This window comes from Lycium barbarum, chromosome 7 (assembly GCF_019175385.1).
Source record: "Lycium barbarum isolate Lr01 chromosome 7, ASM1917538v2, whole genome shotgun sequence".
Taxonomy (NCBI): domain Eukaryota; kingdom Viridiplantae; phylum Streptophyta; class Magnoliopsida; order Solanales; family Solanaceae; genus Lycium; species Lycium barbarum.
In genome coordinates, this window is record NC_083343.1 from 17361499 (window position 1) to 17377831 (window position 16333).

Consider the following 16333-nt stretch of genomic DNA (forward strand, 5'->3'; position numbering starts at 1 on the left):
AAGGTTAAGGAAGACTTTTAATAAGTGTTAGACAAGTATTTAAAGGATCCAGGATCAAGCGAATTGAAGGAATTAATTTTGTCAAAACTTTGGGAAAACTTGACAGAATTTCGACAGGAAATTTTGGTCCAAATTGAGAGGGGCATATCTCTTATAATATGAGGAGTTACGGAATCCATAACCTATGTAAATTAAAGTTCAGTGAGACTTCTTTCCAATGCAACTGACAGATCGCAATTCTGAAAAGTACGGCCCGTACAAAAATGTACGTCCTATACATTTTGGACGTACCTTACCTGAAGTTTCCAGAAAGTTGAAATTTTACCTCCAAGTACGGATGAACAGTAATCCGTACTTTGAAGTATGGGATGAACAATAACCCGTACTTTGCCCGAAATTTCCAGAAATTTGAAGTCGGTGGATTTTTTTTTCCTAAGCCTATAAATAGATGTATCCATGACTTGGGCCTCATTTTTCACCCAAAATAAATCCCTAATGTCTCTCTAAGCTTCCCTTAACATCCATAAACACTCCAAATCATTCCAAATCAAAATCAAGTGAAGATCAACCTTGAAAACCTAAGTCAATATATGAAAGTTGGATGTTCTTGTTTTCACTTGGAGTTATGGGGATTAAGTCTTGGAGAAAGTTGTGTGAGTTGAAGTTTTTCAAATACAAGGTATTTTCTTCATCATATCTCTTATGTTAAGTTGATTTGAAGGTTTAGCAAGTCTTAAAAGTGGAAAGAGTTATGGGGAAAAGTCATAAAGTGTTGTATTGTAGTTGTTGACTATAAATTGAATTTGAAAAGAAGTTTTTGAGGGATTTGAGTCTAGTTTGAATGTAATTTCTTGGGTATGATATGATTGATGTTGTTTGATAATTATGCAACTTGATTGAAGAAAGAAAAGGTGAAGAGAAGTCCAAACATGAGTTAGGAACTATGTTGAGTTCAAGGACTGTTTTGAGCATCTTGTGGCTGTATTGTTAAGTTAATTTCCATGAATATGAGTAGTATCTAATGTTGTTGATGTGTTGATGAGATTATACTCCTTGGTTGGGAAGAAAGAAAGTGTATATTGTTATTGTATATTGGTATACTTTGGGTTGTTCGGAGTGTATTCTTTATATGGACAGTGAAAGGAGTATTTAAAGACTTTTGTAAGCTTGTTGTTGTTATTGTGAATTGTTATACATGTTGGGGTGATTGGAGAGTAAGGGGAAATGCTGCCTGATTTATTTTAGAATCAAGTTATCGTGGATATACGTGATATACTAGCGCCATCTAAGCTTGCATATGTATTCCTTATTATAGGATTGGCGTGCTAGTTGCAATTATCTTGATTGTTGGATTGATTGGACGACAAGGTATGTAAGGCTATCCCTTTCTTCTTTTTGGCATGATCCTTGTGAACCGAACGCATACGAAACGTTAATCCATAATGACTCTATTCTTAGAGTTAGGAATGATCCTTTTTATTCATGTTCCATAATGTTATCTTCAGGAAGTCTTTCTTTAGATCCAGTCTCTAGAGTCACTTATACTCTTATCATATTTATGCATTGTATTGCCGCTATATATATAAATACATATGCATATACAAACCCGAGACCCCTCAGGCCCGCTATATGCGCGTATATTATGTATGGGGAAGGTGACGGCATTATATACTCACTACCACCTGATCAGCTAGTCATATAATGATACGGATACGATGAGAATGATAATGATGATGCCGGCCGATGGGATGCCACAGTGGCTTGACAGGCGTTATACACGCATATATATATATGACCTCATGCATGCACGCACAATATTTATGCAAATCATCAGCCCTCAAAGGCAGTTCAGATGCATAGTAATTATATACATGATTCACTTACAGGGGAAGTTCAGACATACAGGTTGCACTCACTTACGTTACAGTCTCTTATATCCCTTTTATGTTACTCTTTTGCCTTACATACTCAATATTTGTTCTTACTGACGTCCTTTTGTTTGTGGACGTTGCGTTCATGCCCGCAGGTAGACAGAGAGACGGTACAGAACCTTAAGCCACCATTTCAGCATTGATACAGGAGCACTCCACTTGTCCTGAAGTTGTAGTCTAGAGTGGTATGATTCTTTTGTGTATATATGGGCATGGCGGGGTCTTGTCCCGTCCTTATTATGTTATGTACTCTACGTAGAGGCTCGTAGACAGGTGTGTACTGTTAGATGTCTTATGACCTCGTCAGTCTATATTTTGATATATCCTTGATAGCCTTGTTGGCTTATGTATGGGCACAGTTGATGATGTATATATAAATATCTTTTGGGAATGTGCCCCTCTCGGTTATGATATTTATGAGTTAGTTTCATGGCCCACTCAGATATGACTATGAGATGTACTCATGGCCCTCCGATTGGCTCGTGACATAGGATAACTATGGAGATGCAGGTACATAACCACACAGTGATATGCATGTCCTGATTTTGTTATAGTGAAGAAAGAATAGGTAAAGCTTGAGCAAACAACGCACCAAGCCCATGTATGCTTTAACTTGACAGGATATATATGTGAAATCTTAATAGACTGTTTTGTTCTCTCAACAATACACATTTCAAACTACACTTGTGAATTTGATTGTAAATATTTGTTGTATTTTGTTGTTTTCTGCTTATGCCAATAATTTGCAGATTAACTTCAATTGTAGGTCGTTTAATTTACACATGTGAACCAGATCGAAGAGGTTCATCTATAAGGTATGAAAGTTTAAAACTGGTCGACCAAGCATATGGCTGATCCAGAAGAGATGCCCTTCATACACTTTATTCATTTTCCCGCTTTAATTAGATCACAGGAATATGCTATCTAAACCCACATTTTAGTTTATATAGATATCAACATTTTCTCTCTAGAACTTCTTTTGGGTAAATTTTGTTATATCCCGTATTTTTTTGTACATTGGATTATTCGTGAGCTAATCGACATAAATTCAAGGATAAGATTATTTTGGGATATGAGACAAGGACTTTTAATCCCAATTTTTAATAAGTGCACGATTTGCTTGTAAAATTTGGTGTAGAAATATTAGGGGAGATTAGGGATTAATTAACCATGATTAGATTATTAAGTGGGGATTAGTAATTAATTAAGATTAATTAAGATTAAGTAGTGCACAAAATGGACCCCACTACAACATGGCCAAATCTGATTGGTCCATGCTATAGTGGGGCACGTGTCCACCTTATGGGCAGCATATAAAATCATGGTTGATGACTAATTCATTAGTCATACAAGTCATATTCATCTCCATCTTCAATTTAGTGAATTAGAAAGAGAAGCTCAGCCACGGCAGCTCACGGCCATGGCAATCCTTGAGCAAGTTCATGATTTGTCAGCAAAAATTAAGCTTCTAAGGTGTCCTAAACATTCAAGTGATTAGCAACATGAATTTAATTCTTGGGGCAGCAAGAACACTTGCAATTTTAATCCGCAAATTTCAGCAACGTTAGAGGACCAAGCTTGCTAAGGTAAGATTTAATTCTCTCCTACATGTTTTAGAGATGGTTTGGTCTTTGTATAATTTGGTGAATGTGGAATTGGATGTAAGGAATTGTGTGTGTTGATGCTAAGGTTCTGTTTGGGCCGTGTTGGGGGTTGTTCTAACTTAATAATGGTGAATTAATTTTGATTAGGATTGTCGTTATTGTTGTCATGGGTTATATGATGAAGGTGAAGGAATTTGATATTTAAAATTGAAGTTGTATTTGTTTTATGGGCTTTTAAGAACTTGTTGTGATATTAGGTAGTTTTCTTGGGTATGAGTAATTGATGTTGTTGTCGTGTTATTGCTGATATGATTCACAAATTCGGATGAAAGAAGCGTATGTGGTCTGCTTGGTGTATTCTTAGATGTTCGTTAAATTATCGGGCATTGTTATGTTGTAATTGGGGGTTGTTTGGGGCGTGTTGTTGTTCTTGTTGAATTGGAGGACTAAGTGTAGTTAAGATTATGCGTTGTTTTGTTGTAATTGTTGAACTATTATAAAGTCGTTTCGATGAAGTGTTATGGCTATAGATTATTAAGAGTAACTTGAATATGTCGTAGACGTTATGTTATCGATTATTGAATGTTGTGATGTGTGGGCTGATTGAAATGTTATGCGGGTTGTTCGAAGTATTCTTGAATCTTGTCTTGGCTAGTCTTGATATAGTACTTGAACGTGTGGTTGTTGATGTTGATTTGGTTGTTATAGTTGGTTTGAAAATGAGGGAATGAGCAATGTAGGGGAAATGCCGCCCAATTTTCTAGAAATAAGCTACTAACGTTGGAATACGTTTTGAACCTTTCCGTAGCTTAACCATAGTTCTTAACGTCTTAATATAGGTTGAGACACTTCGGGCAGCATATACGTATTGTATCACGGATAAGCGTTAAAGGTATGTAAAGCTAACCCTTCCTTCTTTTTGGCATGATCTTTATGAAACAAATAGACGACGAGTGTATAACTCCAAAGGAACTCCTATTCTTAGAGACACTAGGATGGCTAATGTTCTTGATATCCTGAACCTATTTCACATTATCTTGATACGTGTCTATGATTCTTGAAGTTCTTTTTGATATAATCCATAGTGACAATTGAGGGGTACTTGATGTGATTGTTATCTTTGATGTTCAAGGATTAGTTCATTCTATCTGTTCTATTGAGTCTCAGATGATGATTTAGTTTGTATATGGTTGCTCACTACTCTGCTCGTGCATGCTGTTAATATATCTTTCACCGAGTCCCGGGCCAGGTATGTTTTCGTGCACAGTTTCACTGCATTGTTCACTGAGTCCCTCACTAGAGGGACGGGTACGGTATATATATATATATATATATATATATATATATATATATATATATATGATGTGATTATGGCGCCGAGTATGGTATATGATGACTTTATTCACCGAGTCCCATAATGGGCCGGATATGGTATATGATATAGACATGCATGATTCTCATCTCGTAAGGCACAGGTGCATTGGTATCTTAATTTATCATACTTGCCTCCTGTAGTCTTCTATTCAGTTATGGTTTTCTTATTGTATTTCATGTTTTATATACTCAGTACATATCTTGTACTGACCCCCTTTCTTCAGGGGGCTGCGTTTCATGCCCGCAGGTACAGATACTCGATTTGGTGATCCTCCAGCTTAGGACTTCTGCTCAGCTGTTTGGAGAGCTCCATTGTTCCGGAGCTTAGATATTTTGGTACAGATCTTGTGATATGGACTTATATATATCCAGGGGTACAACGGGGCCCTGTCCCGTCATATTTCACTCTTGTACTCTTAGAGGTCTGTAGACATATGTGTGGGTTGCGTATAAGTTTTGTTCAGCTGTGTCTATATAATTTGCTAAGGATATTCCCGTCGGTAGTGGCAGCCTTGTTGGCTTGCGCATCGTATCGTATGTAGTGGCGCGTATCATATTGGTATGTAGTGGCATCCTTGTCGGCTTGCGTATCGTATTACGTTTTGATTAGTTGTGACTCCTCAGGAGACATGTTATCTTGGTATATATGACGTTGTGAACCTTTAGTGTTTTTGCAAGTTTCCATATTGTCTTTAGTTTCAGTCTGACTATATCTAACAGGTACGCATACGAGTCTCCAGCTCGGGCACTAGTCATGGCCCACGGGGTTGGGTCGTGACAAATTTGATCTACTGTTATTGTTTTAAGTGCTGAAGTGTATATTGCATTTCATGCTTACACTAGAAATTCACGCTAAGGGTTTTCTGTAAAAATGTAATATAGGAGCAAGTAATTAAACATTAAACATAAAGTAATAAACTATTTATTAAATTTGTAACTCATCAATTCAAGGGCTATTCAAAAATTATTCAATTCTCAATAAATTAAGTAGTACACACCTTCCCAACTTCAAAATGCTGGTAACATGCAGTAAAATGCAAGACAGAAGAAAATGATCGCAATAACATCAAGACAAGGAACTTTCAGATGTTAATGTCTATATAAAAACTTCCCAGACATGCGAGGAAACGAAAGGTTTACATGGATTTTGAAAGAAAAATTAAAGATATACTCATATTTAGTTTTTGCAAAAACATACCTTTGGTTATTTGTAATACTATTTAACTAACAAAAAGTGATCATTTTGCAAATCCAATGAGATTTTTGTGATTGCGCGAAGCGCCGACTAATTCACTAGTTAGAGAAGCATCATTTTGACAAAAAGAAAAGCAAAGCTCACATCTTCATAGAAAAAAAAAAAGATGCTTTCATCATATTAACTTGTTTGGACGTGTCTTTTGATGAATGATATTCTCTTCAAAAATTCTACATTAAACCTTACACAAAGCCACATACAGTAAGGATTAAGTTTATATACACATAAAATATAAATAAAATTAGAATGAACCAACTCGATTCAACCTTCAACAAAAAAAAGGAAACCATACTGAAATCTTATCAACATGTAATCGGTACTCAAAGAAAATATATATAGTCACATGCACCAAAGAAAATTAGAGCAAAAACAAAACAGATTCAAACAACAAACCTTCATTCAGAGAAGGAAGCATGGATGTTGCTCACAATAAAACTTACCAAGGTTGTAAGTTAAACAAACAAGGGTTCGACTTAAACAAATAAGTGTTCTTGGTAGCTATCTAGCTCACTGTTTGTCCATGAGAACCTATATATAATGGAATTTCCCCTGAATTATGACATTAACAAAACCTCTAAATGTATTTATTATGACTCCAAATAGAAATTAACTTTCATTGAACAATATGAATCTTTATATGTATACAATATGAATTTTAAATACTACAATTTTATCCAACATGGAATTTCATTTTAAAGAAATATTGATATGTTATTTCTATATATTAAAAGTGAACAAGCATGTGTACCAACTCAGCATCACATAGTTGTACTAAGAGCAGCCTAAAATGTACATTGAGGCCTTTTAATTTTTGGCCCTCGCTGGCCCAATTTAATTGGTTGTTAAACACGTGGAAGGCAGGGGCTGATTCGGTGTTCAAAATCCACATTAAGGTCCCAAGTTTAAACCCCACTCACTATATTATTTTTTGGAACCCACTGGCGGAAGGGCACTTATTTACAGTAGAAAAGTTCATGTTCCACTCTCAGTCTCTTTCAACTCACTCTCTCTCAAATTGAAACTGGTGACCTTTTACACTCTCTCTCTCAACATTGATACTGGCCTCTGTTTCTTCTTTCTTTCTTCCATTGTATACAATGTTTTTTTACTGCTTTCATTTACTTGTTTTTGGTGAGTTCTTTCTCCATTCCTTCTTTGTTTGTTCCCTGATTTGTTGGTAATGGAAATTTGGTGGATGTCTTTTCGTTTTTGATAGATATAGAAAAGAAATTTCGTGCATGACTGCAAAAAGTACTCTTTTAGGGTTGATGCCTTGATGGTTCTTTGGTGGTGGAATTGGTCTAAAATTTTGCTTGCATGTTCCTAATTTGGTTTGATTTAATCATGGATGTTTGGAAATGGTTGTAACTCTTCATGTCGATACTATTGTAAAGTTATATCTTTGACAGAGACATGGCACTAAGATTCAACATCGATCAAATAATAACTAACACACTAGATTGGACTTGCAAAGTCCAAATTGTGGACATGAGTCAGGGACGAGTGACATCTAATTTGATTTATATAGAGATATAGAGCCTGTTTGGATTGGCTTATTTTAAGTGCTTTTAAGCCAAACTAGTTTTTAAGCACTTTTGTAGTGTTTGGCTAAAATAAAAAAGTGTTTTTAAACACTTGTTTTAAGCCAAAACAACAAAAATAAGCTAAAAGTCATAAGCTAGTATTCCTAACTTATGGCTTTTGGCTTACAAGTCAAAAACCATAAGCCCATCCAAACGAGCTCATAATTTACTCGCATCTCAGACAGATATTGAACTTTACAGGAGCAACAAATTAGGGGAGTTGTGTATGACGATGATGTTGGACGAATTTCAAGATATCTAAAGGGTGGTTATGACCTCATAGTTGATGGTTCTATATTTCCTTTCGAGAGACATTATGGTAAGACTGATTCCTTTTTTTATAAAAACTTTGGAGATTGATTTTTTTTTTGCATCTATTTGCTTTTTCAATGTCGAAAATGTTTTGAAGTGTAACGAAATATAATTTTTTTAGTTAGGAATCGACGTGCTTATATATACTTTACATTGTCCTAAGCAAGCGAGTTATCATGTCCCTATTATATTGTACCAACCTTTGGCCGTGGGAGAAATTACTTCAAATACTTTAATGGAAAGTAAATATCAAGCAACTCCATTCTAACCTAATGTGTCATAATAATGGTACATAACCATCTATAAAGGGGAGGTGAGATTCTATGTTTAATGGCTACTTATGTTCACCTCTCCCTTTATCCAGTAGCTAGCGAAGATCAATAAACATATTTCTCGCTTTTCTAACTTGTGAATGTAGCAACACGATTTTGGCACGTTCGAATAATTAGAGTTCGTCAGAACTTGACCAAAGTTGAATGTACTGACAAGAAGTTTTGGTTTCTGGATTTAGGTGATAACGAGAGACTTGCAAAGAAATAGCTTGAATGAAGTTCTCAAACTAATGTTACTTTTTGCTCTAAAAGACATGATACCTGCTTTAGCAAACAGAAGCGGAGGTGGTAATTGTTACTAATTATAGCAGAGTCTCACAAACTGCATTACATCAATACCAATCTGCCTCATAACTGAAGTATATTGTACCTAATATTCTATTTTTACATTTTCTCTGCAAAATTAAAAAATTTAGTTAGTTCTCTGTTGCTGACATAAATTCCCTAATAGTTCAATAGTTCCTTGCCGAAAGTAGCAAATTTATTTAATTTTTCAGATGTCAGTTTGAAGTTTGTAATAGAGTTCAATAAATACACTTGAGTATGTTATCTTAAGTGAAAGCTGTCGGTGTTAGATGAATACAACCTGAATATGTTGTCCCAAACAGAATTTCAGAAGATACTAGAAAGATACGGTTCATCCATTTCGTGTTTTTGAAAAATGTTGGCCCCCAAACATGTAATGCTTATTTAGATTTGTGTGTTTGTTATCCACGTACATTAATCGACTGCTTTGAACCAGGTTCAACATCGAGTACCATAATTGAATCACATAGTCCAACCTTTGAAAAAGTTACAACTGCCGGTTAGTATGGCCATAATCCTTCACTAATGATGTTTATTCTCCTGTTGTTATCCCTTAGAACTTTTGCAATATGACCCTTGATAGGAGGATATGGAGGTCGAGAATTAGGGTAGAAAGGTAGTGGGTAATGGGGCGCTCTTCTTTTCCGTTCCTGGAGTTTCGCATTATTCTTGTATTTTCTTATTTTTGGATTTTTATTACTACATGTTTCTTTAGCCTCGGTTATCCTATTATCTTGCTATTGTTTTTGCTTGTTGCTAATGCATGTTTTCATCTTGCTATGCGCCGAGGGTCTCCTCGAAACAGCCTCTCTACCTTCCAAGGTAGAGGTAAGGTCTGCATACACACTACCTTCCCCAGACCCCACTTGTGGGATTATACTGGGTATGTTGTTGTTGTTGTAGTAGAACTTTTTGCAATATGCAGGTTTTGTAAAGAATAAGAAAACTATGATTGATATTAATTGATTGCGCTCTAACTGTCATTGAGAATTCTTATTCTATTCCATACAACCTTTGTAGGACATCTATTTCTCAATTCAATAAAGCCTTAGCTCAGTAAGCTCCATATTTTTATAAAATTAATTTCATTTGAAATGTCTTTCAGGTTGCTTCCAATAACTATAGACGAGACAGAGTTCAAAATAAAGAATTAATAATGATGGTTCCCACTACTCATTATTTTATTTCATGCGCTGCCGCATCTGGATTATACCTAGAAAAAGTACAACTTTAGTTTATGGTGTCTGTTGTACTTCAGAGATCTGGTGAGTTTTCAGTATAGCTCCTCCTATCAGTTTCTTCCCTTCCATATTATACACATATACAATGACTACACATGTGCCATAAATGAATCGCATAGTTCAACCTTTGAAGAAGTGACGCACTGCTGGTTAGTATGGCCACAATCCTTTACTAATGATGTTTACAATTTCTACGGTTTCCGTCCCTTAGAACTGTTTGCAATATGCAGGTTATGTAAAAAATAAAAAACCTATGATTCATATTAATCGGTTGCGCTCCAACTATCATTGAGAATTCTTATCGATATTAATAAAGGTTGGGGTGCTCATCGTGAAGTTGTCTTTTTAGTATGCATAAGTTTTTTGGATAACACTTTTTAGTTGCATTTGAAGTCGAATTACTTCAAACCTACAGTTGGTGAATCCACAAAGTGAAGCCAGTAATATTCTTTTAATTTTTTGAGTTCTTTGGTTCCAACTGGTTTACCTTTTCCATCTAGAATCTAAAAATTCATTCGATGAGATAACTTCTTCGTTCTAGTGATTCTTTTCTGCTGTCTTTATTCGATTACAACACTTTGTTTGTTGATATTCTCCATTTGTTGGCGTATATTTTATTTTTTTTAATTCTTATTTCTTTGGCGAGTATCTGTTAATTGCTCTTTCGTTACTGAAACCCCCAGCTGAAGCTCTTGAAATTGTAGAGAAACCATAAGAAGAGGTTTTTTCTAGGCCTATGATCAACAATGATGTTCCGTCATCTCGGACCTTTCATCTCTTCAAATAGTCCAGCACTTCTTTGTTGGGTGTGGAATTGGCCAAACAAGTCAATTCTTTTGTTCACATAGTCGTGATGTAAGCGCTTACCTCATGATAGTCGTGATGTAAGCGCTTACCTCATCATAGGAAATTCATTCCTATAAATAGGTAGCTTATGGTTCATTTGTAAAACACACCAAATTGAAGAAGACAACACATCCCAAAGAGAGAGAAAAATCTAAGAGAAATACTCTTAGTGAAAGGCCTAAGTAAGAGAAGGTCTTTGAGAGAATTTTCTGTGGTAAAATTCTTGAGTGTAATTGGGATTGGGGTTGTGAGGTTGAGTGTTGTAAACACTTGTAATATTTCTTCTTTAATAAGATCTGCAGCAGCAACGTGGACGTAGCTCTCACATTGAGGGTGAACCACTATAAATCTGTGTGTGCTATTTATTCTTCGCTTACATCACGGCGTAAGTAGGTTCTGTCTAAGGAGGTTGGTATTTAAGTGGTCCAGCTGTGACCCTCCAATCTTTCCTGGGAACCTGCTTACAAAGGTCGGATTTGGGATTCAAATCCTAACAACTGGTATCAGAGCAACAGGTTGTGTTGTGATTTAGAAACGATGGGAGGCGAAGATGGTACGACGCACGGCATCGGTAAATTCGATGGTACAGACTTTGCGTTCTGGAGAATGCAAATTGAAGATTATTTATATGGCAGAAAGCTTCATGAACCTCTGAGTCCGAAACCAGAAGAGATGAAGCAAGCAGATTGGAATCTCCTCGACAGACAAGTTCTGGGAGTCATTCGGCTGACGCTGTCGAAGAACGTTGCTCACAACGTGGCAAAGGAGAAGACCACCGCAGATATGATGAAGGTATTATCTGACATGTATGAGAAACCTTCGGCAAATAGTAAGGTATTTCTCATGAAGAAACTATTTCATCTAAAGATGATGGAAAATGCTCATGTTGCTGCACACGTAAATGAATTCAATACCATTGTAAATCAATTGTCATCGGTAAAAATTGATTTCGATGATGAAGTGCAAGCTCTAATTTTGTTGGCATCCCTACCAAATAGCTGGGAGCCAATGAGAGCAGCGGTTAGTAATTCTGTCGGCAGTGACAAACTAAAGTTCAACGATGTTAGGGATCGTATCCTTGCTGAGGAAGTGCGCAGGACAGATTCTGGAGAGGCATCGACGAGTTCTGCTTTTAATGTTGAAAACAGAAGCAGAAATTATGACAGAAACTACAACCGAAATAGGGGCAGATCGAAGTCAAGGAATGGCAGGGGTCAATCCAGACCAGGACGAACACATGAGTGTTGGAACTGTGGAAAACCAGGTCACTTCAAGAAGAACTGCAGGGCGCCAAAGAAGGAGGACAACAAGGGGGCTGGAATCAACGCTGCTACGGAAGACATTGGCGATGCGTTGTTGCTATCGGTTGACAGCCCGATAGACTCTTGGGTGCTTGACTCAGGAGCGTCCTTTCATACCACCCCACATCATGATATAATGACAAACTACGTGGCTGGGAATCTCGGCAAAGTTTATTTAGCCGATGGAGAGCCGCTAGATGTTGTTGGCACGGGAGACATTAATTTGAAGATGTCAAATGGATCCTCGTGGAAGATTACAAAAGTTAGACATGTTCCAAAGCTGATGCGAAACCTGATCTCAGTAGGTCAGCTTGATGATGAGGGATATGATCTCAATTTTGGTAATGGGTCTTGGAAAGTGGCGAAAGGTGCTATGGTAGTTGGCCGAGGAAAAAAGATTGGCACTCTCTACATGACGACTAGCTGTCGTGATACTGTTGTTGTGGTTGACAACACAAAGAAGACAGATTTGTGGCATTGTCGGCTGGGGCATATCAGCCAGAAGGGGATGAAGCTGTTGGTGACAAATGGCTTAATTCCGGAGCTGAAGACGGTGGACCTTCATACGTGTGAGAGCTGCATTCTCGGAAAACAAAAGCGAGTAAGCTTCTCAAGTGCAGGCAGAGAGTTGAAGGTCGAAAAGCTGGAATTGGTGCACACAGACGTGTGGGGACCTACCACCGTACCCTCCTTTGGAGGATCACACTACTACGTGACCTTCATTGATGATTCAACCAGGAAGGTATGGGTTTATTTTATGAAAAATAAATCCGATATGTTTAGTGTATTCAAAAGATGGAAAGCCATGGTCGAGAATGAAACAAACCTCAAGTTGAAGTGTTTGAGGTTCGACAACGGCGGAGAATACACTGATGGTGATTTCAAACGGTACTGTGCCGATAATGGGATCAAGATGATGAAGACTATTCCTGGAACGCCGCAACAGAATGGAGTAGCCGAAAGAATGAACCGAACATTGAACGAGCGTGCTCGGAGTATGAGAATACACTCTGGACTGCCCAAGACATTCTGGGCAGATGCAGTCAATACCGCGGCCTTCTTAATTAACCGAGGACCGTCAGTTCCCTTGGATTTCAGAATTCCAGAAGAAGTCTGGAGTGGCAAGAAGGTAAATCTTTCATTTTTGAAAGTGTTCGGTTGCTTATCATATGTTCATAATGATGATACGGCTAGAAGCAAGCTTGATCCAAAATCAAAGAAGTGTTACTTTATTGGCTATGGTGACACCGAGCTTGGGTACCGATTTTGGGATGAACAAAATCGGAAGATCATCCGAAGCAGGAATGTTGTCTTTAACGAAGAGGTACTGTACAAAGACAAGCTGCAAAAGAATTCAGAATGTCAGGACAAGGAATCGGAAATAGTCGATTTGAAGGACTTTCCGGCACCTGAGCCGCAACCAAGTACAACCGAGGCAGAGGAACAAACAATCCGAGAAGGTGCTGATGAAAGTGCTGATTCTGAAACAAATGAACAGACGACAATCACAGAGCTGCGTAGATCATCCAGGATCAGGAAGCCGCTTCACAGGTACTCTCCATCCCTCAACTACATTCTACTCACTGATAGAGGGGAGCCGGAATGTTATGAAGAAGCAATGCAAGTCGATGAATCGACTAAGTGGGAGCTGGCAATGAAGGATGAAATGGATTCACTATCGGCAAATCATACATGGGAATTATCCGAGTTGTCAAAGGATAAAAAGGCATTGCAAAACAAATGGGTTTATCGGATAAAGGAAGAACCCAATGGAAGCAAGCGTTATAAAGCAAGGCTGGTTGCAAAGGGATTTCAACAGAAAGAAGGCATTGACTATACGGAGATCTTCTCTCCCGTAGTCAAGATGGTGACTATCAGAACTGTTCTTGGGCTGGTAGCAAAGGAAAATCTACATCTGCAACAGATGGACGTGAAAACTGCATTTCTTCACGGTGATCTAGACGAGAAAATCTACATGCGATAGCCGGAGGGATTCAAAATCAAAGGAAAGGAGAATCTGGTGTGCAAACTTCAAAAGAGTCTGTACGGACTAAAACAGGCTCCAAGACAGTGGTATTTAAAGTTTGACAGCTTTATGAAGAAAGCTGATTTTTCAAGGTGCGAGGCAGATCACTGCTGTTACTTCAAAAAATTTGAAGACTCGTACATGATACTGCTACTCTATGTCGACGACATGCTAATCGTAGGAGCAAACCTACAGGAGATTGATCGGTTGAAAAAAGGGTTATCGGAAGAGTTTGCAATGAAGGATTTGGGAGCTGCAAAGCAAATCCTTGGGATGAGAATCGACCGAAGCAAGGAGGGCATCAAACTCTCACAAGAAGAATATGTGAGGAAAGTTATCAAAAGGTTTAACATGCATGATGCCAAGCCAGTCAGCACTCCCTTGGCTGGACACTTTCGGTTGTCAAAGGATCAGTCGCCGACAACCGAGGATGAGAAGAAGCAGATGGACAAGATACCTTATGCATCTGCAATCGGTAGTCTTATGTATGCAATGATATGTACAAGGCCAGACATTGCACATGCAGTGGGAGTTGTCAGCCGATTTATGAGCAATCCGGGAAAGCAACACTGGGAGGCTGTGAAGTGGATATTCAGATATCTGAAAGGCAGCTCGAGTTCAGCTCTGTATTTCCGAAAATCAAAAACAGGATTGCAAGGGTATGTTGATGCTGATAACGGTGGTGATATTGATAGCAGAAAGAGCACATCCGGGTATGTTTACACATTCGGAGGTACTGCAATCGCTTGGGTTTCCAAGTTGCAAAAGATAGTAGCTCTCTCTAGTTGTGAGGCTGAGTACGTTGCTGTGACGGAGGCCACAAAGGAAATGATGTGGCTACAATCTTTTCTGCGGGAATTGGATCAGGACCACGAGGGAAGTGTGCTATATTGTGATAGTCAAAGCGCCATTCATTTGGCAAAGAACCCGGTTTACCATGCTCGAACGAAGCACATACAACTCCGGTACCATTTCATTAGATCAGCTTTGGAAGATGGAGCGCTAGTGCTTGAGAAGATCGCAGGGAGTCAGAATCCAGCAGACATGCTGACAAAGGCAGTGACGATAGACAAACTGAAGCTATGCTCAACTTCAGTTGGCCTGCACGAAGTATGAAACTAGGAAAGAGCTGTTGCATCGATCAAAGTGTGAAGACAAATTAAAATTAGTCTTCAAGTGGGAGATTTGTTGGGTGTGGAATTGGCCAAACAAGTCAATTCTTTTGTTCACATAGTCGTGATGTAAGCGCTTACCTCATGATAGTCGTGATGTAAGCGCTTACCTCATCATAGGAAATTCATTCCTATAAATAGGTAGCTTATGGTTCATTTGTAAAACACACCAAATTGAAGAAGACAACACATCCCAAAGAGAGAGAAAAATCTAAGAGAAATACTCTTAGTGAAAGGCCTAAATAAGATAAGGTCTTTGAGAGAATTTTCTGTGGTAAAATTCTTGAGTGTAATTGGGATTGGGGTTGTGAGGTTGAGTGTTGTAAACACTTGTAATATTTCTTCTTTAATAAGATCTGCAGCAGCAACGTGGACGTAGCTCTCACATTGAGGGTGAACCACTATAAATCTGTGTGTGCTATTTATTCTTCGCTTACATCACGGCGTAAGTAGGTTCTGTCTAAGGAGGTTGGTATTTAAGTGGTCCAGCTGTGACCCTCCAATCTTTCCTGGGAACCTGCTTACAAAGGTCGGATTTGGGATTCAAATCCTAACATTCTTCAACCCTAACGATTTAAAGGGTGTGAAATAGTATGATTTTCTCCTTTCTGTTCTCTTTTATGTGTTGTTTTATCTATTTTTCCTATGCTGTCTAGGGGGTTAACTTTTTAGAAACTTTTTTTAATGACCTGTATGTTTCTATCCTTACGTTGCAAGAACTAACTTCAACTATGTTATCTGCAGGTTCTTCTAAAAAATTTGGTCTACTATTAAGTTCTTATCGCATGCTAAAGTTTCACCATTGTTGGTGGACATATGTTCCTATGACATAGCTCTCTCCTAGGTTGTGCTGTAACATTGAATTTTACATTATTGCATCAGCGATTCCAGATTTTGGAGTGTAATTTTTTTTTGTAGCCTATGAGCCTGGGAAGAGACGCTTTTGGACTCAAATATTGTATTAGACAACATTGGTTGTGGTACTTGGTTTAAGAGCTATCAGTGCACCTTAATTCTGGATATTGTTTCGATTGTTTCACATGTTTCTTT

General features: G+C 37.9%; 1 long non-coding RNA gene across 1 annotated transcript; it reads left to right on the forward strand.

Moving 5' to 3' along the window:
• The first annotated feature begins 7112 nt into the window (after positions 1 to 7112).
• On the forward strand, positions 7113 to 11023 carry LOC132603243 (uncharacterized). Its single transcript, XR_009568026.1, has 3 exons — positions 7113 to 7295; positions 7949 to 8066; positions 9803 to 11023. It is a non-coding gene; the product is annotated as an uncharacterized LOC132603243 (long non-coding RNA).
• Positions 11024 to 16333: the final 5310 nt, after the last annotated feature.